This window comes from Rattus norvegicus, chromosome 6 (assembly GCF_021556685.1).
Source record: "Rattus norvegicus strain SHRSP/BbbUtx chromosome 6, alternate assembly SHRSP_T2T, whole genome shotgun sequence".
In the NCBI taxonomy this organism is placed as follows: Eukaryota; Metazoa; Chordata; class Mammalia; order Rodentia; family Muridae; genus Rattus; species Rattus norvegicus.
In genome coordinates, this window is record NC_141539.1 from 118,766,489 (window position 1) to 118,786,995 (window position 20,507).

General features: G+C 37.1%; 1 long non-coding RNA gene across 3 annotated transcripts in view; it reads right to left on the reverse strand.

Moving 5' to 3' along the window:
* LOC148005413 (uncharacterized) overlaps positions 1 to 20,507 on the reverse strand; it is a 72,654-nt gene that overhangs the window by 40,644 nt on the left and 11,503 nt on the right. The window contains exons 2-5 of one of the 3 annotated variants that reach the window (XR_015622510.1): positions 15,368 to 15,496; positions 14,569 to 14,639; positions 12,571 to 12,727; positions 7,731 to 7,873 (exon numbers count right to left, since the gene is read on the reverse strand). This is a non-coding gene — a long non-coding RNA (uncharacterized LOC148005413). Of the gene's footprint in view, positions 1 to 7,730; positions 7,874 to 8,616; positions 8,849 to 12,260; positions 12,352 to 12,570; positions 12,728 to 14,568; positions 14,640 to 15,367; positions 15,497 to 20,507 lie in introns of those variants that run through there. The other 2 variants (XR_015622511.1, XR_015622512.1) reach the window with 2 other exon arrangements.

A 20,507-nucleotide genomic window follows, 5' to 3' on the forward strand; every position in this document is an offset into this window, starting at 1 on the left:
ATAAACATATCTCTGTTCTAGAAGTTCTGAAGTCCAGTTTCTAGTTCAGTTTTGGATGCCCAAGGGATTTTCGTTGTCCTTTGGAGAGATTCTTCAAAGACCATCTAAACCAGTTTATTTGACTCCTCTTTCACCTCTGTCACCTTGAACGAATATTTAACTTCCTAACATGGATATATTCAATTACCCTTTCTGACTACTAAATTGGTACCCATCAATAGGCCTGACATGTTCATCACATTTACTCCTAAGAAGAGAAGTCTGAATATTATTGTGGCTATAATTTTATATATTATACTACTAGGATTTTACAGTTTAAAATTCATGCCTGACAGCAGTAACATAGCCAAATCACAAATCTAGGATTATAAAACAAACAAACAAACATTTCTAGGTCCCTTTGCTTTATAGTAGTGGTGGTGTTGATAGAAATGTGACCAAAATCTAGACTTTCGTGTCATCACCATGTTAAGATAGAAAAGTTGATCCAAAAGACAGTTTTGTTTGTTTTGTCGAGTTTATGAAATATGGCATTTCTCCATAATATAGGATGACTGCAAAGGACCAGCCTCAGCACGGAAAGGGGTTCTGAGGGAATAGGTGTCTGGGTGACAGTGAAGAGAAAGACTCAAAGTCAAATGTGGATCTGAGCTGACCATCTGTGTTCTGCTTGATACAGTTTTTTCTAGTCTGCTTCTCTCTACGTTCTGCTCTCTCTCTAGAGATTTCTCCATTTATATGCTGCTTGTTTGCTGTTCTAAAAGATCTCTGTCCATGATGTCCTGTTTGCTATTCTGAGAGATCTCTATGTCCATGTTCTGTTTGCTTGTGTGTGTGTGTGTGTGTTTGTGTGTGTGTGTGTGTGTGTGTGTGTGTGTGTGTCTGCCTGTCTGTCTGTCTCTGTGTCTCTTTTCCAACAGTTCTCTTATTTTATCCTAAAAATTTCTCCGGATAGCTCATGTCCAGCAGAGCATACATCCAGTCATTTACAAACAAATACAGGCATTTACTCCAGGTTTCCTTTTGATTATCTTAGAAATCAGCATCCCATGACCTGTGATTCTTAAAAGACACCAAGCATAATTTTTTTTCTTAACACTGTAAGAGAATTCAGAAATATGTCCAGTTTGTTAGGATCCTGCCCTTAAATTATCATTTCTACCACACCTGGGCCTACTCTTGCTCTGTCCTAGGCTGACTTTGAACTCAGGAATCTGCCTGGCTTCTTATGTTTCTGATGAGATTGTTCATAATGTTCCTTAGTTCCTTTAGGTTCATGAAGCCCCTCATAATTCATATAGCATCCTCATATTTTGCATAGTTTAGAAATTATGTATATTTTGAACTCATGAATTTAGAGCTGTTTCCCATAGCCTGAGGGGCTTTCCTGAAGACCCCATTGTTTAATATTTTTCTGAGACATTAGCTACACTTAACCTTCTGGATGTGTGTTGTCTGATTATCATAGAGTCATTAACATTAACATTCTTTTTTTTTTTTATTAACGTGAGTGTTTCTTATTTACATTTCGAGTGTTATTCCCTTTCCCTGTTTCCGGGCAAACATCCCCCTAATCCCTCCCCCTCCCCTTCTTTATGGGTGTTCCCCTCCCCACCCTCCCCCCATTGCCGCCCTCCCCCCAACAATCACGAACACTGGGGGTTCAGTCTTAGCAGGACCAAGGGCTTCCCCTTCCACTGGTGATCTTACTAGAATATTCATTGCTACCTATGAGGTCAGAGTCCAAGGTCAGTCCATGTATAGTCTTTAGGTAGTGGCTTAGTCCCTGGAAGCTCTGGTTGATTGGCATTGTTGTTCATAAGGGGTCTCGAGCTCCTTCAAGCTCTTCCAGTTCTTTCTCTGATTCCTTCAACGGGGGTCCCGTTCTCAGTTCAGTGTTTTGCTGCTGGCATTCGCCCCTGTATTTGCTGTATTCTGGCTGTGTCTCTCAGGAGCGATCTACATCCGGCTCCTGTCGGCCTGCACTTCTTTGCTGCATCCATCTTGTCTAATTGGGTGGCTGTATATGTATGGGCCACATGTGGGGCAGGCTCTGAATGGTGTTCCTTCTGTGTCTGTTTTAATCTTTGCCTCTCTATTCCCTGCCAAGGGTATTCTTGTTCCCCTTTTAAAGAAGGAGTGAAGCATTCACATTTTGATCATCAGTCTTGAGTTTCATTTGTTCTAGGCATCTAGGGTAATTCAAGCATTTGGGCTAATAGCCACTTATCAATGAGTGCATACCATGTGTGTTTTTCTGTGATTGGGTTAGCTCACTCAGGATGATATTTTCCAGTTCCAACCATTTGCCTACGAATTTCATAAAGTCATTGTTTTTGATAGCTGAGTAATATTCCATTGTGAAGATGTACCACATTTTCTGTATCCATTCCTCTGTTGAAGGGCATCTGGGTTCTTTCCAGCTTCTGGCTATTGAACATAGTGGAGCACATGTCTTTTTTATATGTTGGGGCATTTTTTGGGTATATGCCCAAGTGAGGTATAGCTGGATCCTCAGGCAGTTCAATGTCCAATTTTCTGAGGAACCTCCAGACTGATTTCCAGAATGGTTGTACCAGTCTGCAACCCCACCAACAATGGAGGAGTGTTCCTCTTTCTCCGCATCCTGGCCAGCATCTGATGTCACCTAAGTTTTTGATCTTAGCCATTCTCACTGGTGTGAGGTGAAATCTCAGGGTTGTTTAGATTTGCATTTCCCTTATGACTAAAGATGTTGAACATTTCTTTAGGTGTTTCTTGGCCATTCGGCATTCCTCAGCTGTGAATTCTTTGTTTAGCTCTGAACCCCATTTTTTAATAGGATTATTTGTCTCCCTGCGGTCCAACTTCTTGAGTTCTTTGTATATTTTGGATATAAGGCCTCTATCTGTTGTAGGATTGGTAAAGATCTTTTCCCAATCTGTCGGTTGCCGTTTTGTCCTAACCACAGTGTCCTTTGCCTTACAGAAGCTTTGCAGTTTTATGAGATCCCATTTGTCGATTCTTGATCTTAGAGCATAAGCCATTGGTGTTTTGTTCAGGAAATTTTTTCCAGTGCCCATGTGTTCCAGATGCTTCCCTAGTTTTTCTTCTATTAGTTTGAGTGTGTCTGGTTTGATGTGGAGGTCCTTGATCCACTTGGACTTAAGCTTTGTACAGGGTGATAAGCATGGATCGATCTGCATTCTTCTACATGTTGCCCTCCAGTTGAACCAGCACCATTTGCTGAAAATGCTATCTTTTTTCCATTGGATGGTTTTGGCTCCTTTGTCAAATAGGTGTGTGGGTTCATTTCTGGGTCTTCAATTCTGTTCCTTTGGTCTCTCTGTCTGTCTCTGTACCAATACCATGCAGTTTTTATCACTATTGCTCTGTAATACTGCTTGAGTTCAGGGATAGTGATTCCCCCTGAAGTCCTTTTATTGTTGAGGATAGTTTTAGCTATCCTGGGTTTTTTGTTATTCCAGATGAATTTGCAAATTGTTCTGTCTAACTCTTTGAAGAATTGGATTGGTATTTTGATGGGGATTGCATTGAATCTGTAGATCGCTTTTGGTAGAATGGCCATTTTTACTATATTAATCCTGCCAATCCATGAGCATGGGAGATCTCATCGGTGTCGCTGGTTGTGGTGGTGCACACTGGTAGGATTTGCTGAAGGAGGCAGAGGCAGGAGGATCACGAGAGCATTAACATTCTTTAGAGGAATGTGAAAATACGTACATTATTGTAGGTTGATGTCAAAGTGATACATGATTGGACAGTGGAGTGTGGGGCGGGGACAATGTTTTTTGTAAGGTGGGAGAGAGGAAGGAGGGCAATCAAGATGGCGCCTATGGAAAAGGATGGTTCAGATTTCGGTGAACTAGATCGATTTTATTTTGTCTGGAGGGAATGGGCAGTCTCATGGCAGAGTAGCAGCCGAAGCAAGTGGATCAGGCTCGCAGGAACTGATAGAAAAGGTTTCTTTATAATTTTTACCACAACACAATATTTTAGAAATAAGTCACATGCCCACAGTAGCCGTCATCATGTGAGGAGTGTCACACCAAGGCCCTGTCCAGCTGTAGGAACCATGTCACTCTATCCCTACCAGGGCTACACCAGGCTGTGCAGATTACTTAGAAATCTTGAACATCCTGTATTTGTGTTCTAAGTATTCAAATCAAAGGCATGAGTCACCAGCCTTAGTTTCTTCTAAAACTCAGTTTATCTTTCTCATTATAAACTTTAAGAATTTTTCCACATATTTTATCTTAGAATATGAGGGAACGGTTATTGAAATTGATGCTAAGATCCTGGAAAATTTCTAATTTAGGAATACCCAAAAAGTACAAGATGTGAATTTTTAATGTCTCTAATCTTTCTATAATTTAAGGATAATTTAACATCGACTCTCTACCCTAAAGCCCCATTTATTCAGAATCAATCATAATTTTATAGCCTGCTATTTGTAAATGGCAGCTAAATTATGACTTTGTCTGTAGTACATTTATAGAAGTCAGCGTATTACTTGTCAACAATGATAAGGCTTAAACAAAACTGTAACAAGTAAAATGCTAACAGGCCCCTTAGAGATGGTCCATATTAAAGCAGTCTCTGAACATGACTCACAACTTATCCGTAGTATGTGAGAATGGATTTGGTTATACACCAAAAAGGAGTAAACTAAAGTTGAATAAGAAAAAGACTGTGCATCTGAAACATCACTTCAACACACATAATATGAGCACACTGTTTCACATATGGAGGGTAGAAAAAGAGAGTTGCTAGAAGAGTGACAAAATGTGATGAAGCCTTGGCATCTATTACTCTTTGAAGGTCACTCTGAACTAGAGTGGCTTAGCCTCTCAAAGTAGAAAAAACAAGTAAGTGAATCTTTCCGACCAGCTTGCTGAAATTAACAAAGCCATAGCAGCACTTAGACGGTAAATCAGAGAGACATACTTCCGTGTGTGTGTGTGTGTGTGTGTGTGTGTGTGTGTGTGTGTGTGTGCGCGCGCGCGCTTGTGTGTGTGTGTGCGCGCGCTTGTGTGTGTGTGCGTGCGTGTGTGTGTGTGTGTGTGTGTGTGTGTGTGTGTTACCATATGTGTTCTCATCTCTGCAGCAGCTAAGAGAGGATATTCGATCTTTTAACACTGGAATTAAAGTAGGTTGTGAGCCAACTCAAGTGGGAGTGTGGAACTGGGGCCCTTTAGAACAGTAATGAGTACCTTATACATCAAGACATTTCTATGCCTATCTATCCACTCCAGTTAATATTTCCACAATATGAAACGATACAACTGTACATGTATGGGGTACTGAAAGCTGCTCTGTCTCCTGTTATATGTTATACTAGTCTCAGAAACTAATATACTCATTTTTATGAAATAAAATTAAAGATGGAGAAATGATTCAGCAGGTAAGAGCACTTACTGTTCTTGCAAAGGATTCAGGCTTCCTTTCTAGGAGCCAGCGACTACTGAAATGAAATATAACTAGAGTAATATTTTAAATATTTATATAATATTTTAAAGGAATTAAAACTAACATTATTTAGCCATTATGATAGACAGTTGGCTATATAGCTAGTAGATGAAATTGTCATGCAATATTCTTCCAATAAATGTCATAGTAGTCTTTAAATTTATAAAAATATCAAAATAGTCTTTTAAAACATTATAGTATAATATGAGCATAATTGAATATTCTGTATAATGGGATGATAGTCATGAAGATTATGTACATGCAAATACGGTTATAAACATAAAAAGAAGGACAAATCTATACTATTATTGCTACTATACAAATCATACAAATATGTGGACAATAATATAAAGTACAAATATAAATAGTGTCTAATATTATTGCCACACAATGTGTCTTATTTTAAAACCACGGTTGAAATCAATCATACAAGCAATGGGGAACTGACACGTAGACACCTAACTAAAGCCCAATAATGTGCCATGGAGATGGCGAGAACCCACTCTTCTTTGTCTTTGCCTGTTATTATTACCTTGGCTTTGTAAGGAGCTGAGTTTCTCCCACAAGCCAATGTCAATGAGGTGAATGAGGTCTTTCAAGGTGAGCACAGTTGCCACTCTGCTCGGCTTTCTCTCCTCCTGTACCAATGAGACCCAGGAGTGTGTCAAATGTGCACTCAAATCCAAGAGCAACAGAACCAGAGAACCCCCCCTTGCTCTCTGACTGGTGATAGGGGACAAGGTGTCAATGTGAGATTCTAACATGCCCCTGGTGGAATAAGAAGGTGCAAATTAGTGTTCACTTCTCTGAGAAAGTGTCAGCAGGGCTGAGAAGAAGGTCAACTTTCACCATACCTGTCTCCAAATGCAGATTGAGTCAATACTGCACATGTCCTAGGATATGTGTGCAGCCCAGTGCAACCAAAACTGCCTGGCCTGCTACTAACCCACAGGGAGAATTTTACTGCAAATCCCAGGTAACACGAGAGAAAGGGGCTGAAAACATTCAGCTTTTTGAGTATATAATTGTGAAACCTTCACAATGCTAAGAAAATCCCAATATGGCAAATATATCAACAGATACCAAACAGGAAGATGAATCATATATTTTCATAAAATGTCAAAGATAAAATAATCATCATAAATACATTTCAACAGTTATGAGTTTACATGACAAAAATGTATATGGAAAAATGTTATCCATGATGTTAATATTTTTAAAAGCAAAGGAATAAAAACTTTTGGACTGAAAATAACAGATATCACACTAGATGTCATATTAGGGATAGATCATACCACAGATAGGTTATAAAGCAATTGAACTTACTTCTAAACCGTAAGAAACAATCTAATCAACAGATGCCACTCTTGATGATGATATTTAAAATACTTTGGGTAAGAAACAATAGCTTCTGCATGGTACTTCATTTCTTTTCACTGAAGCCAGTCTTCCCACTTTCTCCCTAGTTCAGGAAAAGAAATTATATCTCTCTACTATCTCATTTCCCAAGCCTTACAGGCACCAATCTTCAATCTTTCTTTCTTTCTTTCTTTCTTTCTTTCTTTCTTTCTTTCTTTCTTTCTTTCTTTCTCTCTCTCTCTCTCTCTCTCTCTCTCTCTCTCTCTCTCTCTCTTTCTTCCTTTCTTTCCTCTCATGTACTGTAAGCACACATCAGCATGAAATAACTTCTCTTCCTTTCTTCTTGCATAATTAGTGAGCAAGCTCTCATCATCTATACCTAACATTTCAACCATTCTTTCTGAAATTTCTCAAATATAAGGAAAGATCTTTTGTATAGAGGGGCATCAAGAAGTTACCCAAACCAAAAATAAAGCACTACCATGAACAGACTCTTTTTCCCTTAAATATAACTTACAATAAACTGTATGATTTTGCTGGAATTGAAAAAATGGGAAGAATAGACTTACATCATTGCAGTAAACTCCAAAACTTCCCACCTTTTTAATCCTATTTTGTATGGTGATGTATATGACCTAGAAAAGTATGTGTATAAAATAATTTCTATACCTCATTGAACACTGCAAAAGCTGTTGTGTCCACTCAAAGGTTGCCACAGATATTAAAACAGCACCATGATACTACCCAGTACACACACACACACACACACACACACACACACACATACACACACACACATACACACACACACACCACTAAAATATTGATAGAAGGTTTTACATATACCATTTTTTTCTTGATAAAATTGTGCAACTTTTGGAAAACAAAACAAGATGACCAACCTTATTTTTCCCCTCCCCATTGTGGCTACACAAGACAATAAGTGGGGTAGATGCTTTTGGAGAAGGGCATGTACGGTTTGAATTTCTTCCTGACACCACAGAAGGAAGCAGAGGGCATTTTCTCAGTTCACTTAGGTGTGAAACTAAAAAGAAAGAAGCAGAAGTGAAGTTTGAAAGTTCTTCGCTGCAAACATGAAGTAAGGGGGCAGGTGCTTCAGTATGCTGTGGGAGTGAAAGCATGCTTCAAACTGATCATTATAGCCTCAAATTCTCTCCAAGGGTCCACTCACTGAGGTATGCTAAATAAATTTCGACAGTCCCTTCCACAATGCTCTTTGGTCCTTCAGGTTCCCTGGTGCTTTTTTGAGATGGTCAGACAAGCTTGTAAAACCTATGACCAGTGCTAGAAAATATATGTTTGTCCCAAATAAACACATATTTTAACATCCTTTCTTTATTTTATTCCCTAACAACATTCGAGGTCATTTGGTTTCTATTTGTATTTCTAACATGGTGCCTTTTATGTTATCTAAATATTAACTACACAAAATGTTTTACTAGTTTTAAAGACTGTTTATATGTCTGTCTCGGTGTCTCTGTCTGTCTCTATCTCTTTCTCTGTCTCTGTGTATATATGTCTCTCTCTCTCCTCTCTCTCTCTCTCTCTCTCTCTCTCTGTGTGTGTGTGTGTGTGTGTGTGTGTGTGTGTGTGTGCAGGAGTCCTGAAGAGGGTGTCAGACCCTCTGTAATTATGGACAGTTGTTAAGTCACATGAGATGAATGCTGGAATTTATATTTAGATACGATGAATGCTGGAATTTATATTTAGATACTGTTCCTCTGGAAGAGCAGTAGACTTCATACCCATGGAGCAGTATTTATTATGGCCTCAGGGTATATATTTTTTTATTTTTAAAGGGAGGTACTTTAGAAACCAAAACTTTTGATTAAGTAAAAGTTAAGGGTTCTAGTTAACTTCAGTACTTAACTGAAAGGGACCAGAGATTCCAACATTGACAAAACACACTTGGTTTTCATTGGTTGGTTGGCTGGTCATTTTGTTTACTGCATTCTTTCTCTTGTAGGAGTCAGTACTTATAGATTCTTGGTAACATTTACTGAAATTGAAAAAGACAGAACTTTTAAGGTGTATGCACTTCAAAATGTTCACCTATTCTTGTTTCAAAAACTGTGTGACTGCAAATTCCAGAAAATATATAGTTGGGTTGCTCCTGATTCTTATCTGAGCAGTATTTCGAGTGAGCTGGGCACTTTCAAATCAGTGCTTAGTTTTGATAGACCTTTCCAGTTGGCCAGGAATTTTACTCAGAACATAAGTGTAGGTCTCTTTGTTTATTTTCTTTAACCCAAATAGGCTTGATGTGAGCAGTTGTTTTCTTTTGTGCAGGACACATTTGCTTTCTTTGTTCTACTACCTAAACAAATTTGGATTTCTGGAGTCCTAGTGTAAGATTAGCATTTTGTATTATTTGAAGGATCTAGTTCATTAAGGTTGTATAGAGTAATTCAGGCCCTTACTTCCCTAAGGATGTAAGTGCTACAACACAGGTGCTAGCTATTAGTCCTTTCTTTCTCTTCTTGCTCCTGGGTATGGAAACTTACACTGAGTGTCTCTAAAGAAATGAGATTCAGCTTTTCTGAGCACAAAATTTTATGCACTGAGTACAGGTGTGTCAGTTTCTCTTTTTCCACAGACTACTTGTCATATCTGACTCACCCTCTGATTCATTTCTTACCCTGCAGACGTAGGTTTCCAGGAAGCCTGCAAACTCACCAATACCCATGATATCTTGGTGCTGGTTTTCTCAGTAGATATAATCTTAAAGGAATTACATATTTGTGTATTATGGTTTGCATGTTCCAACATAGTGTGAATATGGAGGTCAGAAGGCAGTGTGAGGGATCAGGTTGTCTCCTCTCATCATGTGGGCACTGGGGATCGAATTCACATCTTTACTAGCAAGTGTCTTACATTTCTGAATCAAATAGTCACATATGGAATATTATTTAGTTATTTTCTTACTTCTAGGTCCACCTAGTTAGCTATACCTAGAAAGGGAACATAAATGTATGCATTTTAAAATAGTTTGTAATATAAATGTCATATAATATCATGCATGGTTAATTTACAGCTATCAATTGTGCTATAGCTACTAATCAGATAAACTCAAAAGACATTACCTGTGTCTTAGAAATTCCAGTATTTTAAATAACATTTTATTTTACTTTATTTTATGTTCATTCTTGTGAGGTTATTAGTTTCAGTGAAACGGGAGTAACAGTTAATTGGGTGCTGCCTGCTGGATGCTGGAAACTGAACCCCAGATCCTATTTAAGAGCACTCAATGCTCTCAATAATTGAACCCTCTCTCCATCCTTCCCTTTTTTCTTTGAAATACTTAGCTATTTGTTATGTATACATGGCAACATGTGTAAGCATGAGATCATGGCAGTTAGAAGAGTGAACTGAAGCAGGAGATACATGAGATGTGAGCCACCATGTGGATGCTGGAACCCAATCCGTCTGTGAGAGCAGCATGTACTCCTAAGCACTGAGCCATTCCTCCAGCTCCTAAGAATTTTTAACTTCTATCCAAGGGGTTAAACAAGGTCTGCCTTTCAAAAGCTCTCCTTTCATAGTTCCCCTATCAACAATATGGGGTTGTGGAAGGAATATATGGGAAGCAGAAATTTAAAGGAGAGACAAAGATAGTGCTTGTCTAGGCATCAGATATAGGTGTGCATGTTCTAGATTGTGCTTGCAATTGGGGGCCTCCACAGTAAAGCCCAATGGCAGGTCCCAACCCTCATGCCTGTTCATCCATGACCTCAGAGGCATGATACTCTGACTCTAGTGTGAGATAAAAGAAGTTAGTTGTCTGGCATTAATACGATGAGAAGCCCTTGAATGCTCGTTTCCCCAGGATAGGGGAATGCCAGGGTGTTGAGGTGGGAATGGGTGGGTAGGAGGGGTAACATTCCCATAGAAGCAGGGAAGGATGGCAGGGGTCAGGGGGCACAGAAAAGGGGATAACATGTAAATACATGAACTATCCAATAAAATAATAATAAATAATAATAAAAGAAGAATGGAGACTGGTATGTGTAGATGTGGAGTGAAACGTGAGGCTTAACAGTGTGTTCATGGATAAAAGTGATGATCACATGACTAAATCCTAATTGCTCACATGCACTTTCACCTACTAACAAAACCTTTAATGTGACCTCATGTTCAGAGATGTCACAGGACAAGGGACATAAAGTTTTCTAATGTGTGCTTCTCAGAATAGTTCTGTCTGTCCAAAAGGATGCCATTTCTGCCTTCTAAATTATTGCTAATGTGAGATTGGGGACATCACACATGTGTCTGTGTGTTTTTCAAATTAAAACTTAAACTGGTAAAAATTATTTGCATTGGAGATTTTATTTTCTGTGCAAACACTAAATGAGGCTCATGAGGAGTGTCAGGTGAAATTGCCCCATGTTTCAGAGGAACTCCCTCCTACCCAAAAGACATTTAAAAGAAGATTTAGGACTCCAGGTGAAAAGAACAAGAGAGCTGTGACTTTAGACAAATCCAGCTTTTAGTTTCTCGTTCAATGAGAGTCTGAAATGAAATTGGATGATTAGACAGCAGTGTGCACAGATTCATGTTTCCATAGATAAGAAGGAAAGTCTGGCAGAAAATGTGCAAAAACCATGCTTGTATCAGAGCCTGTTTACATATGTGGAGTCTATCTCTGAAGGCTATAGTTCACTTGTAAAAAGCCAAACACATTTTTACTGAGTTTGAACGTCAACAATTTTTTATTAATAGTTTAGAATTCCCCATTTCCTCAATTAAAACAAATCTTGATAACTTTTTGCCTTACTCTCTATTGTGACTGAAATACTATCCAAGAAATGGAATTGCTCCATGCTCCAAAGTACTCTACAGTACTGTGGATAGGAAATCCAGTCATGTCTGCCATATAGCCCTCTCTAGGAATATAATTCATTAAGGAATTAGAGCTCCAAGTTTTTAGATTTTTTTCCTTGCTATGGAATTTTTAATATAAAAGGCTGAATCACGGTGTCTGTTTCTGATTTAAAAGTTCTCAAATTGAAGACTTTTGCAGGTGCATTCTGGCATGTGGGTGGGATATAGACTACAGACTAGTTCACATTTCAGGACCAAAGTACCAAATGGGTGTGGAATGAATCCTCACTTGCCCCATTAACAACTGGCCTCATAGGCAACATCTGGAGTTCTCATAGGTATTTTATGACTAGAAAAGCAGTAGTCACTTCAGTATTGGCTGTGGTCCTTCAGGGCTAAGAATCACAACAAAGTCATTGAAAGAACAGTCTTTTCATTGATTAAAAATGGCTCAAGTATGTTCCCCTTCCCATTTATGAGGGATTATGAAAAACGATAAGCATTTGCTCTCTCTTTTGTTTCTAATTGAGCATATTAGAGTGCTTGACAATCTCTTGTCCTGATGCGAATTAGAAATGATCAAAACTTACACATCTGATCATCTTTCAGTTGGAACCCAGAGCCCTTCAGTCTGGAGTGTCAAAGTTCTTTCACTACAATCAGAAATCTGCAAACTGAGACCTGGTGGGAAAAGACACAGGCTTTCTGTTCTACCACAGTGAAATTCCTTGGCACATAATGAACCCAACTTGAAGACAGTACAATTGATTGTGGTGCTTTATGTGGAGGTTTTCTCTCTGAATAGCCTTGCACACTTTTGTTTTGTTCTTGTTATTGAGATAAAGCACCTCAGAAATATTGAGAACAAATTGAAATTGAAAGAGATTCCTGAAGGCTTACCTTTTTTATCTTGTTGATCTTCCTTCAAAAAGTGTTTTCTCAGCCCTTTATAGAATGTCAAACATGAATAGGACCCCAGAGCTCATCCTTCATGCCATCATAAAGTCTATTATGTTCGGAATGCTTCACAAAACAATTGTCTTCTTTCACAGAGAAACTGGAGAGAGTAGGCCATAAAGGGAGATTAAACATTCTGACACCAGGGACCCCTTGTACACCCAGTAACTAGGAGCATGGGTGCAGAGACAGACGGAGACAATGAGAGACAGAGACAGAGACAGAGAGAACCAGAAGGGTGGTAGGGAGAGGGATATAGAGACTGAGACAAAGAGAGATTATCAATTCTTTGCTGGTTTTAAATACATTGCTTAAAATTTAAATACGTTGCTATAATTCATGATGACAAGTATGCAAACAATGGGAAATTGAGATATTAAGCTTTAAGTGGAAAAAAGTGGAACTACACAATCAATTATGATGGGTACATTGGGTAAGAATGGCTGCCATTGATCTAAAAGGAATTATGAACACAAAATTATACAGGTGACACTGGACGGCTATGTTAAAAATAAATAATAAAAGTTCTCTTTAATACTCAAATTGGTAACATTAAAGGGGTGTGAAATACTTTATCACATGAAATCCCTAATGAGTCATGACATTGTTAAGATGTCAAAGTCTTAATAATTTTTTAACTAACTAGACTATGAAATCATCAATTTCATCAGAACAAGAAAGCCCATATTAAAAAAGAAAGCCTGTATATAAATAAGTTGATGTTTTAAAGTACGTTACATCCATATTGAACTTTTTATTTTGAAGGATTATTCCCATGCTTTTTTCCTTTTGTACAAAATATTCAGAAATAGGGTGAATGTACACCTAGGGTGAAATTCTCAAATGTTATTAACATGAGGCTTTAAAATACATGAGAAATGTAAAATATTGAGAAATTTGCAATATGTGTGTGTGTTTGTGTGTGTGTGTGTGTGTGTGTGTGTGTGCGCGCGCGCACACACTAATTACACTGATGCCTAAAGGGGTAATTAGATCCTCTGGAGCTAGATACACATTGGATTTTAAGCACTCATACGGGTTCTGGGTCCTGTACCTAGGTTTTTGCAAGAGCAGCCATTGCTCTTAACTATTAAGCCATTTCTTTACCCTCTCTCTGGGAAATTCTAAATGAGGATTCTTTGGCTGGGGAGCTATATGTCCTGGGGAGTTACTAAGGAGCAACAGGGGGCTTGAAGCATGTCTTAACCCTAGAAATCTCATCCTGATATCTGCATGAGTGGGATCACTAACCCCCTGCCCTAGACCTGTGTATTGTCAAACCCCCTACTCCCAAAAGGTCACATAGCCTGCTAACTATTTTAAACCTCCTCTCCTCTCATAACATTATGTCTGTTGGCACCTCGAATTCCTTCTTAAACAAATGAGGCCTCTCAAGAATCCATTCCCTGGCTAATGATGTATACACACCCAGAAAGTCCCCACCAGCCTACTAAAGGCTTAACTAGCCTTTGTTTCCACCACTAAATGAGCTGTCTCACTGGAGTTGTCCCATGAGATTCTGTTCTCTTTATGCTCGCAGCCACTCAAAATCTCCTGTGCTCCTGATCTTTCTTGCTTCCCTTCTCAGGATCCACCAGTAGTAATCACAGGCTGTTCTGAACCACTCCGAGCTCAGAATGACAATCATGGGAAAGACAATTATAAATAAAATGATGTGGCATATCACCAGCATCCCAGATAATAAAAAAAAAAAACATAACTACTTGGGGATAGTTCTACCTGCTCTGGTCTAAACTTAATAAGCATAAAAATTGTATAGAAGCAATTGTTCACTGTTGTCTTGGTAATGGCAGTTATAGATACCTTTAGTTTAACTGATATTTTGGATCCAATTACAAACCTTAAGAAGCATTTTATATAGAATGAATATTAATTGTATGGAAAAATACACAGAATTTAGAAATAAGGACTTGGCCTCACCTTGATTAAAATATGTTTGACACATCTGGGTATTGATTTACTTTCATTTCTCATTTCTCATGTTGGGAGCTCTGAGAGATATGAGATATACAGAGAAAATTGAGAACGCAGGGCAGTAGGAAAATTTAGTTAAATCTTAACACATGTAATTGTTCTCCGGAAGTAGAATCTTATGCCTGAAATGGAACTGGATTCTGTTAAGATTAATAATGTTATTTAGGTACTTAAAAGTTTTGTCAAATAATCGAGAATGCCATTAGTTTCTAAATATCTGATAAAAGAATTTCTCCTTGTTTGTAATTCATCTTGAAAATTAAATTACAACAGATACCCCAAATTTTAAAAGTGAGATAGCATTTTACATTCTTTAAAATAGAACTATAAATCAGGGAATAGAGTCCAACAATCCCCAGTTCACACTGCAATCAGTTTTGCAGCTACATTTCTTCCTATACATCTACTGGTGGGTTTACTTGTCTGTGTTCTGTCTTGCTGAATTTCACTCGAAACTTTCCGAACGTTGAGGACTCACTAACTACTCAGTTAAAAACCTGTATCATTAAGGAGGTTAGTTCTAAATACCAAGTTACTACTTGTAGTAACAGTAAGAGGAACAAGTAATCCAAGAAGTGTCTCAAACACTTTTAAAAGACAGATGGAAGACAAACTTGCTCCTCCATGTAGACCTGGTCGAGCATCATCTGTACATTTTTTGTGGTCTCCACAGCTCAGAAATAGCAGGAAATGTTTTAACAATTAGAGTGAGCAAATTGTAAGGGGAAATAGGGTAGTGTGTTACCAACGGAGGCTTTAAATAAAACATTCCTTCCTTAATGTAGTCCTGATGTTTCTCCATCTTAAACAAGTAGGGGCCACTGCCTCGCCATAGGCAAGCATCAAATGCACAAGAGTTTGATAATGGTGAAACCTGCAGGAATAAAACAAGAGCACAGTTATGATGCACGAAAAGAAGCCGTGCCTATATGTACTTTTAGGCATCTTTTTTTTTTTTTGTTTTCTTTGGACAAATTGCAGAGTGGAATCACTTCAGAGTGGTGTGAGTGGTCCGTATGCATTCTTGAAAAATGCCCAGTTTGCCTAAAATCAGATACTTATCCAATTGCTATAGCAAATGTGGAAAGATAAACACCAGTAGATGAGTTTAATTCATTTACGTTTGCTAATGAAGATCACATAGAGTGTATAAAATATTATTAATGTCTGAGGAGAAAGAAGAGATCCTGACTGCAAGCAATCTGGGGAAAGTTCAAATACAGTTAAAATAATTAAAAGTACACATTAGGATGTTTTTGTTTTAGCAACTTGTTTTCAGCTTATTTAACTAAATCAAGTAGATACAGCATTGAACAGTTTTTATGATTGGCAATCAAGTGTATTAACTCAATTCAATTAATGAAGTTGGTATAGTTCCAGTGAAATACTAGATAATTAGTTATAAGTCAACGTTACAAACACCATTTACAAGTTAAGCTGTGTAATGCTTTTGGTTATTTGTTTTTTTAAGAGAAATTTTATTTTTAGGTTACATTTAATACATAATGTTGAATAAAAAAATAATTTTAAAGGTAACATGGGTATACTATCATGATAAATTAAGGTAACAAGCAATGAGACACCTACTTGGTTATCCAAAACCAAGCACTACACCCTACAAAATGAACATATGAGCAATATCAAATCGACTCATCAGGTTCTATCTGTATTCATTTGGTTTGATATCCACATATATGTAACAATTAATAACCAAAAGTGGAAGGGAGTAAAAAGAAGGAAATTATATAATTATATTTACTTAAGAGAAATATAAATACAAATGAACAAACAACTAATTATTAAACAAGACTTCACAGTAAAGAAAAAATGTCTTTAGATAAGATCTGTATTTAGAAGTGTAGTCCCTTATAGATCATTTCTTAAAACTCAGGCCTAGCAGTCAAACATAATGGTTTGGGCTGTTTTCTTCCACCTTAGCTAACATCTTGACGTCCATTCATTAAGTGTTAATGGTAGTCAGGGCTCAGTTACATTATTTAACAGCCTGGCCTAATGATGTGATCTGCATTAATGTCAAAGAGATTGTTATGAGATAATTCTCCCAAGGCTTTCCAGGCAGTATTTGCTTTTATGTCATAGTTAGCTAATGTGCGTTTTTTTTAAGCCTATGCTTTGTGCTGACTAGCCTCTCCCTCCCTCAACTCCAGCCCTCATTACTAATCCTCCTTTCACTTTTAATTCAAAAGAATTTTGAAAGAGAAGAAAGTTAACTCACTAAGCACTTTGCTACTTAACAAAATTTTATAAAGGAATAAATAAAATTACTATAATACATCTAATTGAATACTGAGAAGCTGGTGATTTTAGTGAATTTGTTTGCTCATGGATGGACATTGATTTGCAAAACAAGGGGTGAGCTCAAACATAAGATCTGTCATTCAGTCTTCAAGGGAGCCTCTGTTTCTAAATCTGAAGATATCTAAAGATATTTTCCTAGATGTAGTTCTTTGAACCAAGGTCTATTTATAGCTATACACTCTACAATATTTTAACGAATGACTCAGAAAACACAATAGTATACAACATATACCCCACATATGTAGCAGTCTATTCATAATTCTGATATACAGTATCTTATATGACATGCTCCAGTCAATGAAACTATCATGTAATGCTGTTTCCATTGTATGTCCCTACTGCTAAGTACTTAAATTTAATAAGCTTACATCTTTTTCTTTTAGCTTCAGTAGTATTCTTTTTAGTCTGCTTTTTTTGTGTAACAATGTTGTTTTCATTACAACTAGCATTAATTATGTAGAATTATCCATTATTATCAAGTTAAACACTTTCATTACTCATTAAATGTCTAACATTGACTTGTTTCAATCAATAATACCACTATTCCACACATATATTTTGTTTCTAAATAAATATTTTGTATGGATAATTTGATATGGATAATGGTTTTTTACTATAAAATATGTGAATGCTAAAAACTGTTAATTTTAGGACAATATTTAAATGTATACAGTGTCTCAACTAGGGCTTTCAAAGTGTTAATGGATTTAAATTTTTTATTTATGAGAATTTTTCAGGCACATTTTATATGAATGGTTTTATTTAGAGCAAAATGTGTATATATTTTCATGGTATCTGGAAAGAGAAGCACTTCATATATTTAGCTACGAGAAATAGCCAGATTCAGTAACAAATAGTTATTTCATCCAGAAGCTAGAGTACATTTAAAACAGTGTCAGAGTGCAGGACAAACACAGAGAGAGTGCATTAGAAGTTTAACGAATCTGACTCATGACCTGAGAACCTGCTCTCCATGTGGAATCCATCGACCAACTTTAGTGGCACTTGCAAACTTCCCTTTTCTGTAACTGTTCCTTATTAAACACAGAGGGACCGAGGATAACTTTTTGTAATAATTTATGACATTTGTGTCTATTTGTAACAGTTGTAAAAATACAGCATAACCAGGAAACATCGTAAAACACTCATAAACTCTTCTGAAGGCAGCCAAAAAGCTCAACTTTCCAGAGCAGTTAACGATCCAAATGTGAACAAAGTTTCCCTCAGCAGAGGCTGTGTGAAATCTGTGAACTGTGTAATGCATTATAAAAATCACTTAAAGTGTACAAAAGAAAAGAGAATCAGTTTTGCATAAAATGAAAATTTATATAATAGAAAATAGTCCAATAATTCTGTCACTGTCACATAAGATTTTATGAGAAAAATCTATATTATCACAAATATCCATCATATTTTAGTTTAGTTTGAATGATATTTTCTCCTAAGGAGTTACAGTTTATTAATATGGTATGATACCCCAATAAGTTAAGTTTACTATAATTGGAAATTTCTGTGTTTTTCTGATGGAAAGGGGTATACAAAAGTTGTATCACAGACAACTACATGAGAAATTACAAATATAGGAAATATACACCAACCAATCACCTTATATATGTTTGAATACATAAAACTATTCAGTTTAAATTTATTGGGAATGACATAGATTTACAGATTTTTAAATGGTGTCCTAAGCACTTTTGTGCTTTGCTAGTTTGTTTTATATTTCCTTCCAGTATAACACAGGAAAATAATTCTTCTGGTTAAAACAAAAATGTGTCATGGACAGTTCTTACTGAATCTAATTTATTTTCTATTTTCTTAGTTCCACATTTGTCTGAACTTTTGGAAAGTGTGGGACCTTTCTAAATGACTGAAGAAGGTCTGCCCTGTCCTTTGATTATAGTAACTGATCCTTTTCCCAGAAACTGTCCTGTGGTAAAAACAAAGACATGCTTTCCTCAATTGAAAGTGATAAGCCTTGGGTAAGATTCCTTGTCTGTTTGCATTAGTAACAGAATTCCCACTGCTATGACTGCATGGATCTCTCAATGATACCTCATTCTGGAACATAAAGATTGGTCCATCAGAAATATACTATTTGCCCAGGCTAGGTACAGGCAAGAAAAAAGTTATAATAACATAAACGGATGAGCTCGATTTGACTTATTTTGAAATATCTCCTTTCCAAAAAGTGCTTTAATCAAATACTGGAAGGAAGAAAACACATTGGCATTGTCAGTGCCACTTTTGTATAGTATAAATAGTAAAACTGATGAGATCAGTCTCTCAGTGATTGGTTATTGCGATATACAACAGTGTAACTAAGAAGAAGAGACAATACAAATTAATTGCAGTGAAACAAAGTTTCAATAACCAGTGACTTTCTTCACAGCTCCACTGGAACTAAATTGATAACTGTGAGCTCTCTTCACACATTATATATTGTGGAAGACCATATTACTGACTCAGTGTTAAATAATGATGGGTGTCTATAACATGCAAAGTAGTGCAGGATGATATTTTGCAAAACTATAAATTAAAAGAGGAGAAAAGGACAAAAAGAAAAAAATATATTTGTTTTCTTTCTGTAAATTGAAAGTGATTTGAGCCAGAGAGGCTCATCTTTTAGTGATACTGGCTTAGCCAGGCAGGGTGGTGTGCCATTTTGAATCTGAGGACTTCAGAGGCAGACATAATCTGATCTCTGAGTTGAAGGCCAGCCTAGTTGGTGTACAGAGTAAGGTTCAAGACAGCAGTGCTACACAGAGAAACTCTGTTTTAAAGAACAACAATAACAACAAAAACATCAAAACACACAAAAGTGAAAAACAAAAACAAAACAAAAAAGACACTGGCTTTTCCTTCAAAGGACACCAGGTCAATTCTCAGGACCCACATGGTAGCTCAAAATCCTCTGTAACTCCAATGTCAAAGGATCTGGACTCCTTGGGACTGGGCGCTCATGTAGTTATAGATATACATCAAGCAACACTCATATACAGAAAGGGAGGGAGAAAGAAAGACAGACAGAGAGAGAAAGAGAAAGGGAGGGAGGGAGGGAGGGAGGGAGAGAGAGAGAGAGAGAGAGAGAGAGAGAGAGAGAGAGAGAGAGAGAGAGAGATCCATTGGAAGTACTCTTGTAAAAGGCCCTGAATACCTTATTCTGTTCCCACAGCTACATTACCTACACCCACACATAAGTTTATATATATCCATAAAGAGAACCACTGATATCATTAAGCCAAATCTCTTTGAATTTTTAAAAAAAAATGTTAAGTTTAAAAAAGGGGAGAGGGGATTGAATACTAAGATGAACCCAAGACCACATGTCCTCTGTAATCTTATTTTCTCTGCAGTCACCACCAACTCAGAATATTGACATTGCAGAAGGTAAACACATCCGTGACACTTACATCATTATGCTACATGCTTTTAATCACTTAGCATGCTGTGAAATCTACTAACCTGCTATAAAATGCACACACTTTCTTCTTTGGAAATGCTTCAACTTATTGCCTTTTCTCTTTAAAAATGAACTGAAATTGAAGTTCTCAAGACGTGGCTAG